The sequence below is a fragment of the Halichoerus grypus genome, chromosome 2, assembly GCF_964656455.1.
Source record: "Halichoerus grypus chromosome 2, mHalGry1.hap1.1, whole genome shotgun sequence".
NCBI classification, from domain to species: domain Eukaryota; kingdom Metazoa; phylum Chordata; class Mammalia; order Carnivora; family Phocidae; genus Halichoerus; species Halichoerus grypus.
Genome location: NC_135713.1, coordinates 129,899,530 through 129,925,578, shown reverse-complemented (window position 1 = coordinate 129,925,578; position 26,049 = coordinate 129,899,530). Strand labels below are relative to the sequence as shown.

General features: G+C 38.3%; 1 long non-coding RNA gene across 1 annotated transcript in view; it reads right to left on the bottom strand.

Moving 5' to 3' along the window:
* The window catches only part of LOC118546518 (uncharacterized), a 69,708-nt gene that overhangs the window by 20,956 nt on the left and 22,703 nt on the right, over positions 1-26,049 (bottom strand). The window contains exon 2 of the long non-coding RNA XR_013445850.1: positions 24,767-24,855. This is a non-coding gene — a long non-coding RNA (uncharacterized LOC118546518). The remainder of the gene's footprint in view (positions 1-24,766; positions 24,856-26,049) is intronic.

Genomic DNA, 26,049 nt, shown 5'->3' with positions numbered 1-26,049 from the left:
TTAAGGATCTCGGAATGGGGAGGGTATCCTGGATTATCCAAGTGGACCCCAACTAATCACCTGAGCCTTTAAAAGTAGAGTCTTTCCTTGCTGCAGAGAACCAGACAGATGGCATGAGGACACGACCCACCATTGCTGGCTTTGAAGATGGTGGAAGGAACGTGAGCCAAGGAATGCAGATGGTGTCTAGAAGCTAGGGAAAAAAAACCAAAAAAACCAAAAAACAACAAAAAACAAAAAACAAGGAAATGGCATCACCCTGAGAGCTTCCAGAGAGAAACTCAGGACTGCCAACACCTTTATTTTAATGCAGGTAGACCCGTGTCTGGCTTCTGACCTGCAGAACTGTAAGACAGTAAGTGTGTGTGGATCTCAACATCTGTATTTGTGGTAATTTACGGCAGCAATAGAAAACTGATACACAAGGCTTGGCTCATTCCAATTAAAACGCTTAAAGAATTGGAGTGGCAGTCTCACAGGGAAGGTCTCAGGCCAGGGATCTTTATTAGAAAATAAAAGGATTTTCTCTTGATATCTGGATGTGAATTTGCACGCCCTCTGCCACTGATGGCCGCATCTCCTCCCCCAGTTTACAGGGAGTTCATAGGGACTGTCCAAATGCTGACTACCCCACCATCTTGCATTAGAATCTACTCATGCACCTATGGTGACACGTACATGATTTTTAAGCACAAAATAAAATGAAAAAAAAAAAAGAGGCGGATTCCAACAAATATTTAAGCTCTGAAGCAGAAAATAGTTCAAAATGTTGTCATTCCCGAGGAAGCCTTGTGCTCTGGTAAGCATACACTAGGAATCCACAGCTTTAAAGTGCATTTTAAAGAAAAGATTTGCATGTGGGTGTGAATAGTTAATATCATTTACTATGAGAGTAATCAAGCAAAAGTCTTACTTTCTGATTCTTTGGAAAATATTAATTGTAGAACTTCTGCGTTACAAAGGACCTTAAAGATAAAATAAGCCAACATCATTCATTCAATACATAAATGCCTTTTTACTCATTCTTCATGTGACATAAAAATGAATGCTCTAACAAAATCAAGACGGAATTCTTAATTGAATGACAGTAGTATGAATAATTCAAAAGAAGCAAGGAATTTTAGTACCAATGCATTGACGCATTTATAAAGCTAGCAAAACCTTGTCTGTTGTCTGTTACATTTCTCAGGTTAAATTGGAGAAAACCCACTTAGCAATAGAATGAACATTTAGCACTTTCATCTCAGATAATGAACTGGTTAAAGAATTTGGTGACAGGTTATTAAATAATTTGCATTCACCAGCAGAATACAGCAGTACAGTGGCAAAAATCCATCTGACTTAAATGTGATGCATTTGCTAACAAAGAGCGATCGTGTAATTTAAAAGCGAGTCTAGAAATTAGCAGTTTAGCACTGTGCCTTTTTCAGCATTTTGATGAATGCAGCATAGTTTTTAAGGAAAGACCCCAAAACGTGACTTCTCTACAGCTGTTTTTCTAAGAGCAGGTGATTAAATCATGACAATGTTTCTAACTGTGAATGGAGGTCACATATAAGATATGATATTTACCAACTGAAAGCATGTAATTTTCAAGTACATCTGGGAATTACAGAAACAAACAACACTAGACTGAGTCAGTTCAGAATGGCATGCTTTTAACAGTGTTTTGTCTGCACATTTGCGTTTTCTGCCTACATAACTTTCCTTTCTTGTCTTCATTTCTGAACATCACAAAGATTTTTAGTTTATTGCAGAGTATTCATAGTTGCTGAACTTAACATTTCAAACTAAGCATGACTCAGAATGCCCTCAGTTTTTTGCCCTGCAGCCTTTGGTTGCCTAAAGTTTACCTATTTCTGACATCCTATAGCAGTCAGCTGAAGTCAGGAAACTGGGATCTTCTATTCTGATGATTTTCCTCAGAAAAGTGAAGACAGCTGTTGGCTAGTCAGGCTGAAGCACTTGGCTTTTGAATATAAATGAAGTGGTTCTAAAATTTCAGTTCTTTCTTTCCTTATCTGTATTCATTCAACAGCTGATGAAACTGTATTCCATCTTCCAAATTATTTGGCATTTTATTTTGTCTGCAGAATTGTAGAGTCAATATAAATCAGCCGAGAATTTTTAAAAGTGGCAATAAAAGTCCTGAGGCAAATTCAATGAATTAAAGGCTTCTGATGCATGATTCTGATTCAGTTTAGCTTTTAGGTAATTGCTCTTATTTGAAGGTCAAAGAGGCATCCATTGGAACTGATACTTCCGTTTGGGTGTAGTAATCTGAAACTGCAGATGTGAACTACATTTACTGTACAACATAAACATCAGCACCTTCCAGAGACAAAGGATGAGTGCTCTGCAGCTAAAACAAACCAAGAGAGAAATTTTGTGGAGGATGGACAGACCGCTCTGATTCCATGGGCCCCCAGGATTCTGCATTCCCTCGAGATGTCTCAGTGCCTGGTGGGCAGCTGGTGAGGAAAGGCCAGAATGGGCTGCGCCATTAATCAGTAGTATAGAGGCATGATAGGGGGCTGGCGCGTTGGGGAGGGGGAGAGACTTAATAGTGGGAATAAGAAGAGCCGTGGATTCTGAGAAGATAAATTAATGGATTCTGAATGAGAAAAACAACACTGGGGACTACGGGGATGGCTAATGTCTAAACTTTGAGTTACGACGAAATCTGGCTCACCCTTGGAATGGTTTTATTTCTATAATTTCTGATAATCTGAATAAATTAAAGGCCCCTATGATTCCAAATTTCTTCTCCAAAAGTTTAAAGTAGCAATAAATTCAGATGATATAGTAGTAGAGTTTGCAAATATATATATATAGCAATATATATATCTATATATACTTATAGTAATGAATTTGCAGACTTGTTCATTATTCAGTTTACTCCAAGTAATTGGTGGTTCTGTATTTAAATTCTCAAGTATAAAATAATCGTACACCATCCACTCATTTTAGAAAGATGAAATGGATAGTTAGCATTTCTTTAAATATTGATAAAGATCTACTTCAGATTCCCACGATAATTGTCCCACACGTGCTACTATTGCTAGGTTTTATAGTGTTTTAAAGCAAAAACCAGGGAAATTTATTGAATATATTAAGTAAGTAGATATTTTAAATGTTTGTTTAAAATATAAATACAGCATATTGTAATTTATTTAATTTTTTAATTGAAGTACAGTCAACACACGACGTTAGGTTGGTTTTAGGTGCACGCACAGTGATTCAACTTTTCTGTATGCTATGCTATGCGCCCCACAAATGTAGGGGCCATCTGTCACCAGGCAATGATATTCCAATGCCATTAACTATAGTCCCTAGGCTGTACCTTTCATCCCTGTGACTTATTCATTCTATAAGGGGAAGCTAGCCCATTGTAATTGACAATTAGTTAATCCAATTAATCTAAGGGAATTAATCTAATTCCCTTCAAGGTATAATGCTAAGATACTGGCAAAAATGGTCCACTGATAATGCTATGTTTTATCCTGGTCAGTGTTTGGTATAAGTGAAGTACAATCAAAATCAGAAGATGGAAAAGAGGAGATGTTTGCTGGTACAATTACCGTACTTTGATAAAGTGTAAAATTTAAGGAAAAAAAACTCTGAGATTTTAGCTGCCCAGATATAAACTACACTTAAAGAAGTATGACTATTCTGGGACTTTTTCAAGCAACAAAACTTGGGATCAGTGTTGCTGTTACTGTAGGAATTGCAGAAATTTGTCAATAGCTTCATTTTTAAGGGACAATTACTTCATTTTTAAATTTTTTTTAAAAGATTTAGAAATTTATTTGAGAGAGAGAGAGCACAAGCAGGGGGAGGGGCAAAGAGAGGGAGAAGCAGACTCCCTTTTGAGCAGGCAGCCCCACATGGGACTCGATTCCAGGACCCTGAGATCATGACCTGAGCCAAAGGCAGACGCTTAACCTACTGAGCCACCCAGGCGCCCCTACTTCATTTTTTTTAAAGTGAAAGATGGCCAACATTCAAGAATTTGCATAGACCACTATAAGGAAGTACAGATTTTCTTAGATTTGTTTCTTTTCTCATGTCCAAGAGAATTAAGAATTGCTTAGGCTTATTTGTCCCAAGGGCATAGATGACTACTAAATGCCGTAATGTTTGCCCTACGGTTTTCAGACTTGATTAAAGTGACTGGTGGAATAAATGTGTGTTGTGGTTGATAGACTTCTAAATTTAATGAAGAACGGTGTAATTACAGCCAATCTTATGTGATGCTCTAAACAAATATTTACAATTTACAATGAGGACATCTTTGTCCTATTTATGACCTGTAACATGGCTTCGAAATTATAGTTTACCTGGATCCTTTGATATAATTAAATATATATTTAGCTGGCTACCTAAGATTTACATGACAAAAATAAAATTGCAAGGCAGTGGGGCTTGGGCTATTTTTTTGTTTGTGTGTTTGTTTGTTTTGGTTCCCCAAGAATTACTTACGTCTGAAGTCAAATGCAATTTTTTTCAAGTAATGCCTATTAGAGACAAGAATAAAAAATATTGTACTTTTGTTCTCAAAAAAGGTCTTCTATAATTTTAAATAAAGGCAACATTTAGGGGACTTATAGAAGTCTATATCAGAAAGACACTTGGAGAAACCAGACTACAAAATGGAGCTATTTATCCTATATCAAATACAAGTAGAATTAAAGTCTTTTACTTAGATTTGTTCACTCTTTATCACCTTTACTATCTTTAAATTCTTTAAATTTTTCCTTATAGCACAAATCTCTCTTCCCACAATTCAAGTCCAATTCCCATTTCCACCTTCAACAGTGATAGGTGGGGCCTACACATGGTAACTTCAAGTAGAAGAGTTTATGCCCATTCACACAAAAAAAATGTTTTGCACTGTTAAGGATGGCTTATAAATAGATTGTTTCTATTGAAATTGGGTTTGTTGGTGAAGGCTCAGCACTCATCACTCTGATTACAGACTGAGGTGTAGTTCTCTCTTAGGGTCCTTTATTTCGATTGTACCTCATGGCAAAGAACTCACCTTATTGTCAATTCCCACTATCACTTTACCCAATGAGAGGCAGGTGGGTGGTGAGGTGGGGGGTAATAGTGGTTTATTTCTCTTTCACATCAAAGTCCAGAGGTGGTCATAGATAACTGCCACTTACATCCCATTGTCCAGAATGAAATGATTCAGCCATTCCTAGCTGGAAGGGAGGAAAGGAGATGCACCCTTGATTTGGGACAGCCATGTGTCCAGTTGAATACCAGGATTTTATTAATAGGCAGTAAGTGAAAAGTGGATCTGGGGGAAGGACCAGCAGTCTCTTTCGCACTCCACACCACATATTTTAACAATGAATTAACCATCAAATCTGTTGTGCTTAGGATCTGTCATAGGAATTTATTTAATCCTAGTTGGACCCTCACCCAAACTAACATCATTCACAGTTTTCAATTCAAGTATTTCTGTACTTCATGCAGAGAAAAAAATAAACTGGACTCAAGGACGGTACAGAGGAAAAAAATAATATCTCTAAGCATCAGGTTACCTAGAGTTTACAATAAGACATGCTCATGGTGTATTTTAGAAGTGAAGAAAGTTATTACATAAATAGATTTCACTATAGGGAAATCTCTTTTTAAACCTAAGTTATTTATTTATTAAGTACTTGGCTCTGATCTTTTTTTTTCTAGTGACTCGCTGTAGGTTCTCAAAATAATATGAAGTGCTACATTAAAGGGACAGGACTCAGTTAAAAAACTTAGCTTTGTTTGGGAATTCTAAAGCGTGGCCAATTTATTACCATGCCAGAACATTTCAAGGTGCTTCACAAAAGATGCACAATTACTTACCAATTGTAATGCAATCTGTGGTCCCAAGATAAGATTGAAAGCAGAAGGAAACAAATGAGTCATTACAACTATTGGCTTCTATTTTTGATAAGATTATAAAGGAATTGCCTGCCCTCAGTCTTAGCAGCTTCCTATGTGAATATGCACGAAGAATGTAGGTGTGGTAAATAAAACAGAAGAAGCTATTTTAATACATTTTCATAACATCTTGCACATACTTTTAAACTGAGTTCACTGGATGCAATCTGATCATCAAAAAATTATACTACGTTAAGAACTAAAAGAAAAACAGAAGACAGATCTTCCTATTTTTTTTTTTTTAATTTTATTTATTTGAGAGAGAGAGCACAAGAAGGGGGGAGGGTGAGAGGGAGAAGCAGACTCCCCGCTGAGCAGGGAGCCCGATGCGGGACTCGATTCTGGGACTCCAGGATCATGACCTGAGCCGAAGGCAGTCGCTTAACCAACTGAGCCACCCAGGCACCCAGATCTTCCTATTTTTGCTAAAATAAGCTCCTGATTTGGGGTCTTCTAAATTCCTAGGTACTTGCATTCTACATAGTATGATTTAAATGATCTATATTGAAATTTTCAATATTTAAATGTTTTTTCTTTCCTTTTTGGCCAGTATTACTGGGTATACAATACTAACACTTCCAGGTTTCTGGGCTTTGTGTAAGAGTTGGTGGACAATTAGATAAAGATATTCTTTTTTCTTCTAAATTATATGCTTTTCTGACTTACTGTAGCCTCAAACAGAGAGCTACTCTGTGATCCCCATCTCTCCGATGGGCTCACAGCTTCATCACTGATGTCTTGGCTTTCCTGGCCTTTGTACACTTTTGACTTAACTCTGTGTCTTTGGTAAGCATACACAAAAACCTGAAGGAACGCCTTGAAAAGATGACTAATAGAACAGTAAACACAAATCTGGGATTTCCAGCGAGGATATCCTATGACGAGTTTATTTTGATTTCAAACTAGGGATCTCTAGCAAATAATTCTGACAGTGAAGGTTAATAGAAATCACAAGTACTGTCCTGCTGAATTCTTATACCCAGTGCTCAGTGCTTTTTCTTTAGTCATAAGAACTGTATCAATAGCTAACATTTATTGAGCATTTACTATGCATAGACACTGTTGTATGTGCAGTATGCATGCTTGAATTAAATCCTCACAACGATCTATAAGATAGGAATCATTTTCTTTCCAGTTTTACTATTAAGGTAATGAGACTGCAGAATTTGCCCAAAGTCACACAGCTAAGACGTGGCTGACGGGAAATATTCACACAGGCTGTCTTACTCCAGAGTCCATGCTCTTGCTCCCCACACTAATTCATTTTCCTCTTTTGTTCACAACCTAGTCATAGCTGTAAGAGATATTCCTCTTAAAAACAAAATGAAAGACATCTTGGAAGCATTTATAAGTTTTGTGGCTCTATTTGCATAACACTTGGGTTGCTGCTTCCTTCTCAGATGACTACTCTTTACTCTGCTTCCATCCATAAGTCTACAGTCAAAGCACTAATTTGACCCTGTCTTCCAGACCACAATTTATTGATCCATGAGTGCACACCTGACTCAAGATGACTCAATGAGACCCCACTGAGACCTCTTCCAGAATATATAGAGTTGATTGAGGTTCCCATTTTAGCTTGGTTATCTTCTTCAGTAGTGGACATATAAACTTAGAAGCTAATAGCAGTGGCCATTTTCTACCACATTGAAGGGAGGGAGGGAGGAAGGAAGGGAGGGAGGAAGGAAGGGAGGGAGGAAGGGAGGAAGGAAGGAAGGAAGGAAGGAAGGAAGGAAGGAAGGAAGGAAGGAAGGAAACTGGTGTGTGGTGAAAAAAAAAATAAAGCAAAGTTTACAGAAAAGCAAAGGTGACTTCCTGGGTTTAGTCTGGTGGGCAAATTGCAAAACAGGCCTCAGTTCTTCACTCCCCTTCCTGTACTCCACTCTCTTCATAATATGACTTTGCAGCTCTTCCCATCAAGAGCTGGAGCCTAGTATCTCACCTTTTGAATCTGGGCTGAACTTGTACTTGGTGGAAGTGACAGATTCCCAGTGTGAAGCTTAGATCACAAGAAGCCTTATGTGTTTACACTTTTTCCCTTTGACCCACCCATGCTTGGCTGGTGAAAGGATAAGGACCATAGCTATGGTGCCCCATCCAAGCCCACCCTAACAAGCCAACTCCCAAATGACATACCAGCTGACCAATGAGATATGAAGCAGCCTAGCTGAGATCATCCAGGCCCCACCCAGATGAAAAGAACTACCCGACCAACCCAGAGACTTATAAAAAATAATAAATGGTTATTATTATTTATTTTTTTTTTTTTTTAAGATTTTATTTATTTATTTGACACAGAGAGACACAGTGAGTGAGGGAACACAAGCAGGGGGAGCGGGAGAGAGAGAAGCAGGCCTCCCGCCGAGCAGGGAGCCCGATGCGGGGCTCGATCCCAGGACCCTGGGATCATGACCTGAGCCGAAGGCAGATGCTTAACGACTGAGCCACTCAGGTGCCCCAATAAATGGTTATTATTACAAGCCACAAAGTCTTGGGTTGTTATTATATACCACTAAGTCTTGGTTTGTTATGCAGCATTAGCTAACTGATACAATTACCTGCAGCACTTCTATCCACAGTTCTGGTGGCCTGGATACCCCAGCCCTAAGGTTCCAGGGCTTGCACTTGAAGTCTTACAGTAAATTTTCCAATTTATCTTAAGTTTCCCCAGTTGAGTTTCTGTTATTTGCAACCAAAAGAATCTTTACTAAGTAGGGTTTTGAGAACAGCAGATACAACATCTTACCCTTTACACTGTGCTGATGGAGACAGGACTGTAGTCAGCTCTTGATCAGCTGATGAGGTGTCACCCCCACCAGGGATGGAACTTTGGCAACACCATTACGGTAGTAAATACCATCATTGCTGCCTGAGATGGTGTCAGAAATGGGAAACCATAGATAAATCCCTTTCCCTCATTTCCTGCCTTTCAGTATCCTGCCAATGCCTCCCATTAGCAGCCCTAACCAGGACCCCACTGGCAAGGGGCACCAGGAAACATAAACTGCAGACTTCCAGCTCTCCAGAATATTCAAAGAGCAAAGAAGAGCAGCCGCAGCTGAGCTGAAAGCAAACAGACAAATGACCAGCACAAGGGAGGTAGCAATAAACTGTAAGAGAAATATCTTGGAGGGTTATTAAAGAATCCTCACAGTCAAAAATAAGGTAAAAAGAAGCTGAGCTACCTCCATTCAAGAATTTGTGCTTAGTGTTGAAGACCAGTGAGTCTACTCCTACATGTGCCCTGCACAATGTCCCTGGGACTTGGACAGAACCCTACAGCAGGGGAAGAGAAATCTGAAAAAAGAATGACATTGAATTTTCCCACCACCCAATAAAAAAGAAATCAAGAGGATTAAATTTTATTTGGAGAAATAAAAGTGACATTTCTTACAACCAGAGCGTTCAAGTGAGACTCCTACGAACTACAGAGTGGTGGAATTGCAAGAAGCCTCAGCACTCAATACAGCACGGGATGGATAAGGAAACGAGGGGTGTGATGACATGCCCAAGGACTGCACATTTCTTACAGAGCCAGGTGTGCTGACTTCTGAACTTCCCGCTGGACCATGCAGCCACCACAAGCTAACAGGACATTAGCAAGAGAGGGGCGCCTGGGTGGCTCAGTCGGGTAAGCAGCTGACTTGACTTTGGCTCAGGTCATGATTGCAGGGTTGTGAGATGGAGTTCTGCCTGGACTCCGAGCTCAGAGGGAAGTCGGCTTGAGATTCTTTGTCCCTCTACCTGCTCCCCTTGCTTGTGTTCCCTCTCTCCCTGCCTCTCTCTCTGTCAAATAAATAAAATTAAAAAAAAAAAAAAAAGAACAACTAAGTTCTTAAAAAAAAAAAAGAAAGTTGGCCAACTGAAACCTGGATGGAAAAGATAAAAGGCTATAAAACTGTCAAAGGAGTGAACTGGTTTTTACTGTTTATTTTGCAGTATTGAATCAACTTTTAGGGCAGATTGTTTCTTTGATCTGAAAATCCTGAATAGACCATTTAATTATGTGAGAATTCAGCTGATCCCTCATCTGAATAAAAGATGTTTGAGATGTTGAGCCCCCAAAACTTGAATGTTTTAGTACAAAAAGATTCACACAGGAGGCTGCTAATATAGTGCTTTGCGTGTCACAGGTATTATTCCGTTTGAGAGAAATGATTTGTTTTATACATTTGGCTTGAGATCTCGCTGTCCTAAAAATACCACTTGTTCTTATATATAAGTGTGTACATTTGTTTGCAGGCTTGGTGACAAGAAATTGCCGTGCTCTGAGAAGCTGAAGAAGCAATTTTCTTTAGAGTCATGGCACCTTTCAGTGCTGCTTTGAGACTCACAAGATAGTTGGCAGGCTTCTAAGCACTGTGAGATGGAAGATCCCTTTACAAAGGCAAGTGGCACCATTAGCCCTGGTGAGGGTAAGGCTCCTTTAGAGGCTGTTATGTCAGTGAACAAGGACCCGGGGAGAAAAGAGGTGGTGGACACCTCCTAGAGATCAAAGCAAGCCGAACATGCAACAATGAGAAATAATCAGATTATTCAATATTAACACAAGCCCAAGTTTTTTTTTTTTTTTAAAGATTTTATTCATTCATTTGACAGAGAGAGAGATAGCGAGAGCAGGAACACAAGCAGGGGGAGTGGGAGAGGGAGAAGCAGGCTTCCCGCCGAACAGGGAGCCCGATGTGGGACTCGATCCCAGGACCCTGGGATCATGACCTGAGCCGAAGGCAGACGCTTAATGACTGAGCCACCCAGGCGCCCCACAAGCCCAAGTTTTTAATCACAGGTTATTAAAGCTTGCAATATACCAGTTACAGTTTATGTAAATATAATACCCTCCAAAATTTTGTTTTTTGAAAGGATATACACCGAAACTTAACACAGGCTATCTTTGGATAACAGGATTAAACTGCTTACAAATTCTTTTTTGTACTTTTGCTTTTGTATATTTTCTATTTTTTTCAGCAATATATGTATACTAGCTGTATAATTTTTTTAATACTTAAAAATTATACCAAAGGAGGAAAACAAAAGAATATATACTACATTTCAGTTAAGATGAACACCTGCTTTGATCTTTATGTGTTAGTTATTGAAAAGCACATGAAAACATCTTTTACTTTCTGAAATATCATTAAATAAAATATAATTTCCATTCATTAGTGACTGGATTATTTGGACCAGCAGCATTTGGGTGTGTCCTGATAATTTGGTAAACATAGCCTTTCATATAGTCGCTTGGGGTTTGGCTGTTTATCTGTTGCTAGGGGAAAATGATAGGATTCTGATTGGAGAACTTATCCTGGCAAATAGGTCTTCAGGCCGCTGAAGTTACTTGTTTGGTCCTGTTTACTACACAGTCAACACACCTCCAAGGTTTCCAGAGTTCCACAGAGTACTTAGAGAAAGAATAAACAAGATATCTGTGTCTTCCTGTTTGCTCTGGCAGAAGAACATGTATCCATGGAATCTTAAAGATGGACCTTCTTATTTAAATACATGTAGGGTGACCAATTTTAGATATTGTCAGGCTTTTTTGTCTCTAAAAATGTAGTTTAGAAATAGGGAACTTTACACTTTACATGAGTGAAATGAGTGAATTATATGATATATGAAATATATCTCAATAAAGCTGTTTTTAAAAAGAGGAGGCTAGGGGCACCTGGGTGCCTCAGTCAGTGAAGTGTTTGACTCTTGATTTTCGCTCAGGTCATGATCTCCAGGTCGTGGGATTGAGCCCCACATCGGGCTCCATGCTGAGCCCTGAGCATGGGGCCTGCTTAAGATTCTCTCTCCCTCTCCCTCTGCCTCTACTCCCCTCCCCACCCCACCCCTGCCCCAGTTCACACATGTGCACTCTCTCTCTCTCACAAAAAAATAGAAAAATTAAAATAAAGGAGACTACAACACAGAGGTGACATATTGGAACAATAAAGAAAACACAATTCCCTGAACTCAATAAGTATTTGTTAAATGAATGAATGAATGAATGATAGCCTAAATAAAGAGATGCATTTAATCAATCTGTTTTTAAAATAAGCATAATATGTATAATTTAGGATATAGAGCATTGGTAAAAATGCCAGAAATTGCTAAACCCCAAGCCCTAAACTTTAGGAACATTTTAAGGAAGTCTACATGCAAACTATATAATTACAATTGATTTGTGACATTATTTCGAGTGCAAAGAAAAAATACACAAGGGAATCAGAGTTCTAGAAATGTAAATATAAATCAAATTAGAAAGTCAATTTTTATGATCTGAGAATGGTATATGTGGTAGCCAGCCTCCAAGATGACACCCAGTGATTCCTACCTCTTTGTATCCATGCCTTACATACGCCCCCCAACCTGCCGTGCCCTCATGATATAAGGTTCTGTGTGCCACAGCAGATGGCAGAAGTGATGGATTGCCAGTTCTGAGGCTAAGTCATACAAGACAATGTTGCTTCTATGTCCCCCTGCCCACCAACTCTGTCTCTCAGATAATTTGCTCCAGGGTAAATGAGCTGCCTTGTCATGAGCAGCCCTGTGCAGAGGCCCATGTAGTGAGGCCTCCTGCTAAGAGCCACACAAGTGAGTTTGGAAGAAGATCCCCCAGTTAGGTCAAGCTTTCAGAGGACTACAGCCCCAGCTAACAGCTTAACTGTAACTCCGTAAGAGACCCTGAGCCAGCCACCTAAGCTCCTTCTGGGCTCCTGACTCTCAGAAACTGTGCACAATAATAAACATTTGTTGCTTTAAGCTACTAAAGTTTGGGGTAATTTGTTATGCAGCAGTAGATAACTAATACAGTAGAGACTAAGACAACTGAAGAAAATGTAGAGAGCCCAGACTTATGTAACACTATAGACTTTTCTAGAAAACAGAACTGATGCGATTCTATAATACCTAGTTTGCCTTCAGCCTTTCATCCCATTAATTCCTCCCTCTCTCAAAGTTTTCAACACATTTGACTGGAAGATTTCACTCTTCTGTGGAAGTATATTTCTAGTTGCATAATGAAAGTCCAGAGAAAATTTAGATTTATTTTAAGTTGGTCGTGATTTTTCTCTATAAATATTAATGTTCTATTCTTAAATACTAGATGTACCTTTCTTAGAATAACCATAAAATGCATTACGTGAGAAGTGTGATTTTACATATGTTAATTCTAGAAAAGAACAGTTAACACATCTTAAAACTCTTCTCCATGATAGAATTTTCTTATTCTTGTGATGAATCGACAATGGATGGCATTCCAGTTGAATTAGAGAGTCAGTGCTCACAGAGGATGGTATCTCCTTTGTAGATGCATAGCTCAAAAACACGTGAAGGTGTTGTTGCCCACTGTCAGATGAAATGAAGTCAGTTTTGGAAAAATCTATTCTTATTAAAGAAAGAAAAAAAATTTCCTTTCTTTTATTGGTTTAACAGTGCCAATTTATTGAAGTAAGTATCTCTCAATAAAAATAAGTGTCCTGAGTGGTAAGAATATGAGGGTATTCATGGACTGCTTTCCCAGACCCTCTTGATCTCCCCATCCTTCACACAGCTATGGCTATGCAGTGACTCCTGGCAATCATGTTCATCAAACACCATCCCTTGGCCTCAGCTGAAGGGGCCAAGGTGAACATCTGCTAAACCTGGAAAGCTGGAATGGAGAATGGGGTGGGGCCACAAGAAAGGATTGGGAATGATTTCATTTTTCTCAGGATGGCTGGACCTGTGATGTACAAACTTGGTTGCTTTCGGTGGCCATGCTTTTATGCATGTAGTATGAAGCAGAGGGAGACTTTTGGGTGCAAAGGAGGTAATGAATCACATATTTTAGAGACTAGTATACACAGGAGTCCAAAGAATGTTTCCAACAAGTTTCTTGTCCTTGAGATCCTCAAGATACCCCCATGTACTTCTAATATATTCCTCTTTTTTGTTAAACTCAAATGGGTTTCTTGAAAATAAGAGTTCTAACACAGAAATGATTTAGTGATATATTCTGAGGATTAATTTAGGAAATCAGAAAAGATTTAACTGAGCAGCTATTGATCACAGCATTGAAAACACTAAACATTTAACAGAAAGGGATTAGTACATCTATAATATACCCAATATAAATTATGTTGTATGGTAGTATTAGGGTAGGACTACATGTTTATGATACATGTTAATGAAAAAAGCAAATTTGGGAAGGTTATGTTCTATATGATCACATTTTTAAAAATTATTCATATATAGGCATACAAAAATTATGGCTTCATATAAACAATGATGTCAGTAGTGGTTCTCTCTAAATTGTGGGATTGTAAAAAATTTTTATTATCCTCCTTTTAAAAAAAAATCTCATTATCAGTAAGGAATTTGTACTTGTTGTACCTTAGGAACAAATAAAGTTTCATGCCAAGAATAAAATTAAAATAATAAGTATAATGTTTGTCAGTCTACAAATTGAGTAAGTAAAAGTAAATGCTGTAAAAGTGGACACCTGGGTGGCTCAGTCGGTTAAGAATCTGCCTTTGGCTTAGGTTGGGACCCCGGGGTCCTGGGATCGAGTTCCACATGGGGCTCCCTGTTCAGCAGGGAGTCTGCTTCTCCCTCTCCTTCTCTCCCTCCCCCTGCTTCTGTTCTCTCTCACTCTCTCTTAATTAAATAAATAAAATCTTTGAAAGAAAATAAAAGTTGTCAAAATTAAAAGAGAGAGAACAGCTTTAGTCCATGAAAAGTCAGCAGTGGCTTTATATCAATTAAAACCAGATAATACAAGGATCATGAAAATAAGAAACAACAAAACAAATCCTCCAGCAAATGAATTATAGTTTGACTGTTGCAGTTAAACTCTATAGATAAATAACAGGCTTATAGCGACTAATTGGATAAACAATATGCAGTTTGTAAGGCTCAGTTATGCTCTGTGGGCAATTAGCCACTGTCTCAAATCTCACTCATTCAGTAAATGTTTGATCCAAAGTGTAAATTCAACAGATAACAAACATATCCTGGAGGGATGATGTATGCTAAACTAAGCACACTATGATTAACTGTTATTTATATTTAAAGCAGATGGTTGGGAAGGATCAAAAAGAAAATATTCAATGAAAAAGTAGAAAATGATCAGATTGCATATTGAAAACATTTTTGCAGAAACAGATTATCTTAACCATGACTCATTCAAATATAAAGCATTAAAATAAAACTCTCTCTCTAAATACCTGCTTGGCATCTCACCCCTTCTAACCTGTGTTCTACCAGAGAACTTTAATCACAAGATGGGCTTGGCAGTATTTCAGAAATGCTTTTCAACAGCACAAAAACCTTTTTTTGGAAACTAGGATTAGCTTAACACAAATATGGGTATGTAACAGTAGGCACTGAGTTATGCCATATTTATTCAAGTGGAATTCTTCCAATATTTTCTGGAAGAGAAGTACTTTTCAATAATGCCATTCTGTAGACCAACATCATAGAGAAAGTGCTCACGAGTATTCATCTTTTTTTTTTAAATGAGTGCTCTTGAGAATAAAAAGGCATCAAAGTGTGAGAGTAAGATAAATCTCAGAATTTCTGTGATTAATAAATGATTTCAACAGTGCTTATTTAGAAATAAAATAAGCTCAGGATTTTATATATATATAAATATATAAAGGTAGTCCAACTACCTTTTTTCCATCCTTTAAGTCCTGGAAATTTAGTGCCCACTGCCTGCTGGTCAATACCATTAAGGAGTAAACTATCTCCACCTACATTATCTGTACATTAATCCATCTATATGACTGTCCTCATCTTTTTACTATATATTACTGTATTTATCTATTTCCATCTTAAGCCTCTTCAGTCTGGTCTCTAACCTGACGGTGGAATTGAACTGTACGTTCTCTCCACTCACCCACCATTACGCATAACACTAAAGTCTTCTATTTCCTAAGTGCCAAGTAGCTGCCAATTCCTTTTCTTGTTGACTCCTGAAATCTGGTAATTATCAGAAATTCAATCTATCACCCATTGGTCACCTCTTCATAAAGTCTTCTTTGAGAGAACTCATTCACTCACAAGATTTTAACTCTCACTTGATTCCTAAAACTTAGTTCCCATTGCCTGCTGGTCAGTGCCATTAAGTTATGGCCTTATCTAGAATAGAACCCTTCATCTTGCCCACCAAGCTGACTATTCTCATTCTTCATTGCTTTATTACTAAGTTCTGTCAATTCTTTCATAGAGTTTCTGATATCCAACTCTTGATTTCTCTTTGCAATTATCTTTCTTGGGCTATGGTCTTATTACCACATTGACGTCTCCCTGTCTCATGTCTGACACTGGGTGTCTCAAAAGAAGAGCTAAGACATAGGCTTGCATATGGTGGACAGTGATCGCAAGAATCATGATTGAGAGCCTGGGAGAGTGGGACAGAGAAGGAAGGTCAGTCAGTTCAAAGATAACTTATTGAACTGGCCACCATTATGGGTTACTGATAACAGTTTTTACCAGGATATTCTAATGACCTTGTGAAATGCATCTCTGAAAATCCACGTGGGAGATGAAAGGAGGGAATATTTACTTATAAGCTCTTGTCCCTCACTGATTAAAAACGGCTCAACTGGCAAAAACTCCCCTTCACTTTCTGACTGCACATGTCCAGTTCTGTTGGACTTCACTAAAGCATTAGAGAAGCTCTGGGAAAGAAGTGGTAGGTAACTGTTTCAAGCTTATATGAGTTTTGTCCAGTTGTACCTATAAGACATGGCACAAAGAGAACTGGGTAACTTACAAAAGGAATATGATATATGGTATTACTTAATTTGCTATGTATGTCTCTTACCTCTTCAATGGGAATCTAAGTGTCTCAGTGGCATAAATCTATTCAGTAGAGAATATTACCCACAGCTACTATCACCCCTCCCTGTCTCCGCCCCCGATAAGGATGTGAAAACACTCCCCACCCACTATTTTTAAAGCTTGTATTTTGGATTGTTTTCTGATGATGCTGCTGTATTCCTATTATCTGGCTTCCTTAAGACCGCAGCACATCTATGTAGGAAGTTTGACCAGTTTGCTACACAGTCCCTTGCTAAAGAAATAAAGAAAGCGAGTGAACTGTCTAAAGTTGGAACACTGGACTCATTAGCCCTCACAGTCCAGCCAACTAACCTAAACTTTCAGACTATGTTTTGAAATCTTTTACCGTGGATCAAGGTCAAATCATTCAAGTAACTTAAAGTTGGTTTTCATCACATTTATTTATCTTTATGTCCTACAACTTAGACATTTTTTACATTCCCTCCTCTATTCCATCAAGATGGGTTGGAAGAAGTTGGCCAGTTGTGTATTCAGTTCAAGTTATCATGACACTCAAACTATGTCTATGTCCAACACACCAATGGTGTTTGTTTATAGAATGTTCTAAAAATGAGAGGAGATAAAACAAATTCACCTTCTTTATCTTTTGGGTACGATATAACATCCAAAGAATTTTTTAAGCTCTTTATTTTCTGGTCAGTGATTTTCAAAAGTTGAAGATAAAGTTAGCAGAATACCTCCTCTAGCAGAAATTTGGGGGATTCTTTTGACCCAAAATAAATATCCTTAATGTTTTTAAATGAGAAAAGTTTGAGAATTTGAAAAATGTACTCATTCACTTAACAAATATTCTTTGAGCACACTATTGTGAAAAAGCACTAAAAGATCTTGTCATCACTTTAAAAACTGGTGTTTATTTTTCTGCTTATAAAATACTAAATATACTCTTGCAAAACAAATAAACAAAAATTCAGAAACATAAAAGCACCTGCAATCACTCAATCATTCAAAGATAAACATTCTTAACCTCTGATGGATGTCTCTATTGCTTTTTTGGTGGTGTCCTCTCAAAAACACTTTCACAGAAACAAATCGAAGGTTAAAAAAATTCAAGAGTCTCTACTCACGTAGAGTCCACATTTTCCAGGTACTGGGATTATGTCTTATTCTTCATGGTACCTACCCCAAGAACTGACACATACTATGTACTAATAAAAATGTTCAGGGGGACAGTTCCTGAGTCTCATCAGAATCCATACCAAAACAAAATATATTAATAAGCTCTATTCCTCGCAAGGCCTGCTGTTAAAGAGACACCTAGAATGTTCAGTCACATTAACTCTTTCTGATCATAAAGTGATATTCACCAACCTTAAATAAAGTTTCTCTATGTTCACCACAAGATGATCGTGGTATCATTTGGAGCACATATGGTGATGGTGTCAAATTCTATTTTTTTTTTTTTTTGGGGTGTCGATTCTTAACACTCTGTCATCTCAACTCAACCAGAGTAAGGTGAAGATTTATTTATCATATCAATGACTCATTTTTCACAAATGATAAAAAGTGACTAAACTGTAAAATTATAATTTTAATATTTCTACCTAAAGGCTCAAGTAATTGAAAAACAAACAAGGGGGGAAAAGAAGTGAGAACAAAGTCCATTATTTTTCCTTTGTTTGGGAATTACATGGTACTTTCCTTCAGAAAAATGATTCCTAGCAGTTATCTGTGTGCTGGATGTGAACAATTGGGCTGTTTTAATATAGATTATTTTCCCTTTAAAACTTAGTATTAAAAGGGACATGCTAGCATTGCCTGACTAGCTCAGTTAGTAGTGCAGGTGACTCTTGATCTAGGGCTTGTAAGTTTAAGCCCCACATTGGGATAGAGATAACTTAAAAATAATATCTTAAAAAAAAAAAAAGACTTGCTAGTCAATTCATGGGGAAGAGTACCTTTCCACTTCCCCATCTTTGCACCTTCAGGACATAAAACAAATATTTCCAATCTCCTGAAAAGTGTGGAAGTGGGTCCCATATTTGTATAACTAAGGTCTTTTTGCCCTTAAGGAAATGAAACTACATTTTATGTTGATTTTGGATATAGTTTTAATATGTAATCAAGCTTTATCATGAAAGAAAGGAACAGAACTTTTGAGTTGAGAAATAAAGAAGTAATAAATCTGACATGGAGGTCTAAGGGGCAATGGGTTGGTACCAGTTATTGAAATGGGGGAGGCAGAGAAGCAGATTTGGGGGAGCAGGAGAATCAGGAATTCTGTGTGGTTACTTGGTGTCTCTGATGACAATTCAACCCTGGTCCTGTGTCCCTGGCACTAATTTGTTTAGCTGAACTTCTGCCTTAGTCTTGGTTCTCATTCTGCTCTAGTACCCCATAATAAGTAAAAATCCTGCTTAGTAGTGCCCAGCTCCCTTACTGGGGCTTGGCATCACCTCTACCCTAGAATGACAGGTCAGTTGGGATGGCCATCATATAGAGACAGGCCATCCAGGTGCTACTTCTGGTCTGTCCTTCAAAGACAAGTAGCTCCTTTTTCTAGAATCCATGTTGAGCAGCTTTTATATGGAACCCTCTATACTAAAATGATGGATCATCAGTCTTTTAGAAGTCTGGGGCGCCTGGGTGGCTCAATTGGCTGTGTCTGCCTTCGGCTCAGGTCATGATCGCAGGGTCCTGGGATCAAGTCCCACATCGGGCTCCCTGCTCAGCGGGGAGCCTGCTTCTCCCTCTCCCACTGCCCCTCTCCCCTGCTAGTGCACTTGTGCTCTCTCTCTCTCTCTCACTCTCTCTCTCTCAAATAAATAAAATAAAATAAAATAGAAGTCAGGCTCCTTCCTGATTTGTCTATCTTGTAAACATTCAGCTTTGTCCCCGTGAATCCTGAGAGGGCCAGTTGTTTAGGTAAGAGGACTAATTTTCAGACTTTTCTTCTGTTAGCTGAAGAAAATAAGATGCTATGGGATACATAGACAATAGTATAATTAAAAATAATCATCAAGATCTTTAAGATCCCATCAGGCAGAAGAAAATATATGGTATTTTGCCTCAATCACTAATTAGTGGTAGTTTTCAATAAGAGGCACCTCTGTTTTAAATAACAGATCTGAAAACTGAACAAATGCCACTTTTTAAAATAAGCCTCAAAATGATGAAGTATGGAGTTAGAGTTATCGAGTTATTTGAATTGCACAGTTAACCATTGGAATAATTCAGGCTAATTGACTCCATAACCCCTCCATTATCTTGACAATTTGGAAAAATGAGTGGTTCCTATCCTGAATTGCCCAAGAAACTATGGTTGTAGACCTGAGGTATTGTCTTTTTATTGTAAATGATGTTCTGATTTGGGTTGGCAATATTTTAAGTGACATTTTAGGGTTCAACTTCTTTCTTGGGGGATAGAGAAAAACCCAAGAAAGAGGTCTTTAGAACCCCATATATTATAACAGATGCCAGGCACACATTCCACATCCACAAAGCCCAAGTTGAAAGCTGATGTCCATTCTGACATTTCATAGTTCCCATTCTAATTCTCAAGTATGAAGAGACTTAATTGAATGAAAATAACTGGTTTTAAAACAGTGTAGTGGTTTGTTTAATTGAATATATTGAAATTATTTGTTAATAAACATATTTCCTATAGCTGCCAAACTAGTTCTTTCTTATGCATTTTGCCAGGCTATGTGCTCAACTAAATGGATATCGACCTTATTTTACTCTAGTTGACTGCAGAATCAGTGAGGAGTTCTCCTGGTGGCCCAACAAATGTAAACTTACTAGCTTTCAGGGATGGCATTAAATATTTTCTCTTGGAAATGCTGAATACGAAAAGGAATAATGTTCCATATCAATGACCAACTCAAGTGTTTTATAAAAGCATTCTCCTAAGCAAGATACAGCCTATATTTTTAGAAATTAGTGAATAAGTCTATTAACGTATTTATACCAATTGTTTAATATCATAATAAATAAAACAGTTATTGACCAATAAAATAGCCATTACCGATGTAACATAATGAGTTAATATGCATGCTTATACTCCACTGCATTTGCATACAGAACAGCTAAGATATTTTTATTATGAGTAATGCTTTCCCAAGCAAAGTAAACCTGGTATTTACCTGGGGAATTTAGGCAGCAGAAGGCAACACTGGCAAATTATATGGCTTAAGCCAATTTGAAGAGAAGTTACTTATCTCCTGCAAGCAATATACCCTCATATGCATATCTTCTGACCTATCTTAAATATATGAGGAATTTGTTCACTCCAGCTTCACGGAACTTGTGTAAAAGTCCATGACATTATCAAATGGCAAAAAGATATCTATTGGTAAAATGCACTTTTTCCACTAACCCATAGTGACCTATAAATGCTTAGCATTTAGAAACAACTGATGAGATGAGAGGATTATAAAAACAAAGATATCACTTTTCTTTTTCTCCTCTGAGGAACAAGAAGCCAAATGAGATGAAGAGGGTATCAAAACAAAACAAAAAGAAACAAATAAACAAAAAACCCTACAGACAAACAAAAACAAAACAAAACAAAAACACCTTGAGTGAGACATCCCTGAACATCCATGGGAAGCCAGGAAGAAGTTAGGAAAAACAGAATCATGAAAGATATTTGTTTTCTTGAGCCACCCAAATTATTTAGGACAATTGCAATGAATTCTAAGGCAAGTTTATCAGTACGAAATTGATTTGGAAAAGTTAGATTGAATATGAGCAAAAAGTGATGAATCAGCAACTGAATGCAAGAAATGCTGATCCAGGAATTAAGCAAGCCAGCTGAGATCCATGCCCAGGGTCAACATTTGTACTAAAAATCACCATAATTTCCCATGCGCTGCTAGCAGCAAGTCATAAAGTCTAACTTTCAAATATCAATAATAAGTTGCAAATTTTATTTGCAATGCTGTGCTGAGAGCTGCACTGAATTTACCTTGATTATTCTCACACCCACTGTGGGGATCAACTCAGACCCACAGAGCTGGTATGAAGATTATTTTACACCAAAGACTTTTGAGATTTCACAGATACAGGAAGGAGGCTTTTTGGAGCTACTCTTATCTAGCTTAAGGCAGAAACTTCTGGGAGTGAGGCTGCCATAAGTCCCCTCTCAGGGGAGTTTTACTGGCTGGAAAGAGGACTGAAAAGACCACTTGCACCTGCATAAACAAATATTAGCACAGACTTTGTTATCTCCCATTTGCTCCTCTAGAAACCCATCTGTTCTTTCCATAAGAGCCTCTTCCTCCTCCTCCTTTCCCCTTAATAAGTTAGGTATTTAAACCCCTGCCTTCAGCTGTTTGGAAAGTCACATTTTCTCTGTGATCCCACTACATAGATGAATAAAAGTTGACTTTTCTCTTCCTAATCTGTCTTTTTTCAGCTTAATTCACAAGTCCCCAGTTAATGAACACAAGAGGGTGGAGGAAAAGTCTTTCCTCCAAGGAACCATAAGATGCAAGTAAATCTCATCTTCATCATAGACATGTGAAAACAGACTCAGAGCAATTAGGAAACTTGCCCAAGTTCATTGAACCCAAGGAGTCAAGATTCAAATACAAAGCTATATTGTCCCATGGTATATACACTAGTAAAATACATGAAGTTGTTTATATTGGATCTAAAGGCTCTACTAGTCCATGTGAACTGTCAAATCTTAAAAGCAATTCTTCCAAGACCCTACCATCTGTGTCTTAATTCTGAATGTTTTGGTATTCACTGGGAAGGATATTATTTGGGTCACTACAAGGCTTATCCAAATTATTTGGTGAAAGCAAGGATAAATGAAGCATTTAATTTTACTTCCTTCACAAAGGTTTCTAAGGTTGCCTATGTTTAACCATTGGAAGAAATTCCTTACATACAACTGGAAAATTGACTCAAGGTAAAAGAATCTATCATGACTAAGATTTGCATTTGTCACACATGGGTAATGAGGAAGTTGAGCAGACAATACACAGGACCTAGACCCACCAGAATCCAATGTCTCTTAACCCCTAGGCATGCCCTAACCTTGCAATGCTGAAGAAATGGCCCCAGAATGGCTGTTACTAGCAGCCATGAGGGAAGGAAACCAGCCAGGGTCATGGAGAATCAACTGCAGCTCCGAGATGAGGGTTAAAGGAGGAATGGCCTGGGGAGGAGGAAGGGAAGTGGGATGGCAGTGCAAAGATGTAAAAGAAAGTCCCCTGTGACTGGCACAGGAAAGCAAACCACCAACAAAACACTAGAGTTGTTAAGCACCAGAGACCTAACTGTGTTACAAGAAGGCAGGATAAATATTACTACCACCCTCCACTGAAAACAATAAGGATGAACTAATAGGGATAGATTTCCAGGATTTTTTTTAAGTCCAGTTACAGAACCAAATGATAATATTTTTGTTTTTAAAAATCCATAAAGTGGAATATATTTCCTAAGGATAAATAGAAATGTCCATCTGTAAATACATAGTAAAAGGACTGGAAGGATATTGTGGAAGTAAAGAAAGACCACCAAAGGAGAACAATCAGAGGCTATCTAGTGACAGCTTGTTGCAGCAAGGGAGTGAGCCACCATCACTGGTGTTTGGCAGAGACTCAAAGACAGGCTGGTGTCTGTGAAAAGTGGTGGAAAGATGTGTTACAGTGAAAAAAAAAAAGCAAGCTTCAGATATGCTGTGATTGGAAATTGTTGGCATGGGAAGCTACAGACAGGCTAACTACAGGTCGGGGGTCATATGTGATTGGTCTGGAGAGCATATTTGGCTTTCTCTGTTGCTCCTGTGGTAGAAACTGACAGTCATCGATCAAGCTCTGAGATTTCTGGACCAGCTGCTGCAGAGCTTGTGGTTTGGCTTATGCGCCTGCTTGTTGCAGACGTTGTGTATCAGAGTTCTATTGACATATATAGTCTGGCCCTTGACTGTTTGTTTATTCAGTCTCTCAATATGCGCCAGACTGACATTAGTGGTCTTTAAAGTCTAAATTCTCTATCTGTAATGTTTCATTTTTTTGTATAAGAAGAATACATTTACTCATTTTTTACTTGTATAAGTTTTTAAAAATTCTGAGGCAAAATGGTAGAAGGATGGTAATTGTCATTCCTAATGCTTATGATGGGTCCTATCCTTATTTTATAGTAGAGGGAAATGAGACGCTAAGAAGTTAATCTGCCCAAGGCTGCACTGTTGATAAAAACTGGACAGAATTTAATTCCAGGTATATCAGATCCTAAAAGTTACTTTTCACTGAGCCATGATGCTGCTTACAAAAGCATAGTGATTCTAACATTAAAAGAGAGAACAGTTGGGGCGCCTGGGTGGCTCAGTCATTGGGCGTCTGCCTTCGGCTCAGGTCATGATCCCATGGTCCTGGGATCGAGCCCCGCATCGGGCTCCCTGCTTGGCAGGAAGCCTGCTTCTCCCTCTCCCTCTCCCTCTCCCTCTCCCTCTCCCTCTCCCTCTGCCTCTCCCCCTGCTCATGCTTTCTCTTTCTGTGTCTGTGTCTCAAATGAATAAAATCTTTAAAAAAAAAAAAAAAGAGAACAGTCACTACCACTCACAAAGGGTAAGCATAGACATGTTGGATTAGCACAATAGTAGTATCTGTTAGTACAATATTAGAACCTATCTATCAATATGCTATTAGAACTCAGAAATGGTTGCTGCCCTTTTTCGAATTGAGTTTACAAGATTATCATATAATAGTCTTGGATGAATTATTACAGTCCGATCCTTTGTATTTCCAGAAGAGTAGCTTTGGCGTTTGGAAAAAAATAGCATTTCAAATGCAATTATAACCCATGAGAAAACAGGATAGTATGAAAACTTTATGTATTTTTCAAATAATTCCTTTCAGAGAACAATCTATCACCTATATTGCTGATGAAATAGTATATACCAAGAGCTTTTCTAGTTGATGCTAATGAATTCATTTCTGTTGGTTTAAAGCAGGATGTGAACCACTTTACTTTTTCATGTGCAAATAGAGTTATCCTAACTTTGATTATCTTGTTGATCAAGAGCTTATAAAGGCGTTATATTTACCTCTGGCTTAAGGAGTGCAAACCAATACTTGAAGGGCTGAACTCTTCTCTTTTTAAAAATCTTTAATTGGAATCACAGGTTATCATGACCTATGAATTAAAAAAATAAAAGTAATTTTTATATTAAGTAACTGTAGCACTCACCTGAGACAACAGATTAATATCTATAAATATTTTCTCTAATTTTGTCTTGAATTTTACCTCAATGATTTACACAATAATCCCAGGGTTCACAACATGAAATACCTTAAAATCATCTGGAGAGCTTAGAAAAGTATATCAATGCCTTCCCCTCCACCACATACACATCCGAAAAATTCTGATTTAATTGGTCTAGAGTATCTGCATCAATATTTTTTTTAAAAGCTCACCAGGTGATGCTAGCAGGCAGCCCGAGTTGAAAAGCACCACTATAGACCAAAATGGTTAATACGAAAAGGATTTCATGATGCAGTCATTGAGTTAGCTTGCCAACATCCATCCCTCTGGGTCCTGGAAGGCTGAATCTACCCCATCACCCAGAGTCAGTCCTAATGGTGTGCACATGACCCAGTTCAGAGTAATCCAGAGCCGAGTGGAAACATCCCTGAGAAGTTTCTGTCAGTCAATAGGAAGTGTACCGTCTTAGGTTCAATAGCTGGGGTCCTATAAAGTAGACTGACAAGAGACAGATTAATAAGGAAAAAACACCCCAGAAGTTTATTAATGTGTGCATTGCACATACACATGGGAGAACTCAGTGATGACTAACTCAAAGGAGTGGTTAGAAACCAGGCTTATGGGGGCACCTGGGTGGCTCAGTCGGTTAAGCGTCTGCCTTCGGCTCAGGTCCTGGTTCCAGGGTCCTGGGATCGAGCCCCGAGTGGGGCTCCCTGCTCAGCGGGGAGCCTGCTTCTCCCTCTTCCTCTGCTGCTCCCCCTGCTTGTGCTTTCTCTCTCTCTGTCAAATAAATAAATAAAATATTTTAAAAAGCAAAAGCAAAAAAACTGGGCTTATACTGCATCTTAACGAAAGAAAAATAAATATGTGATAGAGAAGTGACAAGACGAAGGAAAAGGGTTTTAGGCTCCAAGGGTAGCAAACTGTGGGAAGGTAAATACATGGGGGAAACTAAGAAGGTAAAGGCTAGCTAGTAGGGCTTGTTATATAGATTCTTCTGGTGTTATCTCGGGGCAGGTAATAGTCTAGAATTATCTCCGGTGATTAAGAATTGTTCTGCCCTTCCTAGTTGAGGTGGGGTGGGGGGCTGGGCAGAGAGTTTTTCTGTGTTTCCTTTTTCTCAAC